The sequence below is a fragment of the Physeter macrocephalus genome, chromosome 14, assembly GCF_002837175.3.
Source record: "Physeter macrocephalus isolate SW-GA chromosome 14, ASM283717v5, whole genome shotgun sequence".
NCBI lineage: Eukaryota > Metazoa > Chordata > Mammalia > Artiodactyla > Physeteridae > Physeter > Physeter macrocephalus.
Genome location: NC_041227.1, coordinates 94,445,186 through 94,447,473, shown reverse-complemented (window position 1 = coordinate 94,447,473; position 2,288 = coordinate 94,445,186).

Genomic DNA, 2,288 nt, shown 5'->3' with positions numbered 1-2,288 from the left:
TAAAAATGAAACAATCAGGAAACAAAACTGGACTCTTGGACATTAACAATGTGATAGTTAAAGTAACAAATTTGGTAAAAAGTTTGTGGTAGACAGAATAATGGCCCTTTAAAGATACGTCCACATCCGAATCTCCACAGCTTGTGAAAATGATCTGATATGGCAAAGGGACTTTGCAGATATGATTAAGGAACTTGAGATGGGGGACATTATGCTGGATTATCTGGGTATATAATCACAAGGGTCCTTTAGAGGGAGGCAGGCAGGAAGACCAGCGTCACACACAGAGAGATTCGAAGATGCCATGCTGTTGGCTTGAAGGAAGGGGCCATCAGCCAAGAAATGCAGGCAACCAGCCTCTAGAAGCTGGAAAAGGCAAAGAAAGAGATTCTCCCTGAGAGCCTCCAGAAGGACTGCAGTTCTGCTTCCAGAACTGTAGGATCATACGTTTGTGTTGTTTAAGTCACTATGTTTGGGCTAGTAATTTGCTATAGCAGCAGTAGGACACTAATATGGAATTAAAAGCTAAGATCAAGGAAATCTCTTAGATGTCAGAACAAAAAGACAAAGAGACATAAAAATAGAATAGGAATATAAAAAAAACTAGAATATCAGTTCAGGAGGTCCAATGTCCAACGAATAATAGCTGCAGAAAAGGAAATACATTAAACAGAGGTGAGAAAATGATCAAAGAAGTAATACAGGAACATTTCAGAGAATTGAAGGACCTGCCTTTTCTGAAAGTTGAAAGAGTCTACTAAATGCCCACCGAAATAAAGGGACAAAAAGATTTTACCAAGGCACAGCCTCAGGAAATTCAGGTCACTGGGAACTTAAAAAAACAAAAAACAAAAAAAACTTCTAGGAACAATGAAAAAATGTCTCATACAAAGGATGAGGAATCAAAATGGCATTATACATCTCAATAGCAACATTGCATGTAGAAGACAAAGGGGAACCGCCTTCCCAATTTGTAGGGTACTAGAGCTCTATACGCAGCCAAACCTTCTATCAAATGTGACCATACAAAAATACATTTTTAGATATTTTGACCTTAAAAAATTTATGTTCATGTGCCATTTCTCAGGACACTGTTAGAGAATGTGTTTTACTAACACAAGAGGGTAAACTATGAAAGAGGACACGGATTCAGCCCTGGAGCACTGACAAGGGAGTTCCCAGGATGTCAGCCAAGAGAGGTCTCTGGGCAATACCTATGCAGTAGCATAGACAGAAACTTCTTCAGTCTGGAGCAGGAGAACAGAGGCTTCTAGATGGAAGTCTCCAAGGGGAAAAGATGCAGCCAATAGGAGGTTCTGATAGGTTAAGCATGTAGGACATTGTATTAAGAGGTATTTCATGAAGACGCAAGAAAACTGAACCTATGACAAAACTGGGGAATGTTTAACTCCAGGGAAAACAAAACACGGTTCAAGAAAGGAAATGTTATCATGCATTACTTGGTCCAGTAGTAAATAATATTTACAAAGCCATGGAAACTAATTCACTGAATATGGATTTAAGCAAAATTTGTAATGGATCTATAGGACGGTGGGGAGGGGACGAGAGCTAAAATCTTGTCCGCCAAGATAAGAAATCAGTATATAATGTCTAAAAATCAGTGAATACCAAAGGAAAAGCTAAAAGAGTTGAAAATGGTAACCTTTGAAAAGCAGGGCTCCTGGGTTTGTAAAAAATATTTATTGTACAGTTAATATATGACTTCTTCAGTTACATATACTTTTGTAGTAAAATATAGACATTAGTTTTAAAAATACTAGACAAGAGAGGGCTAATCAATTAAATAAAATTCCTAAGAAGACAGAATGGTATGTTATCCAGGACAGGAAGTGATGAACATCTGGGACTGGAGGCGAAGAGGTGAGGGTGGGTGTGGAAGTAGATAGTGCTGCAGGTGCTGTAGGTTCCAGGGGCAGGAAGTTGGGGAAATCCATGCCTGATGAAACAGGATGTAAGTTCTCCTGCTGGGGGTAAAGGGAGCACAGGTGGGTGAGCAGCATGAAGAGAGCAGCGAAGTAACACACCCATGTTACAGGATGTGAACATGGACGTTTTGGCTGAGACATTAGATGTTAGAAACAAAAGTGAGGGGACTTCCCTGGCAGTCTAGTGGTTAGGACTTCACCTTCCAATGCAGGGGGTGCGGGTTCGATCCCTGGTTGGGGGGAGATAAGATCCCATATGCCCCACAGCCAAAAAACCAAAACATAAAACAGAAGCAATATTGTAACAAAATTCAATAAAGACTTTAAAAATGGTCCACGTTA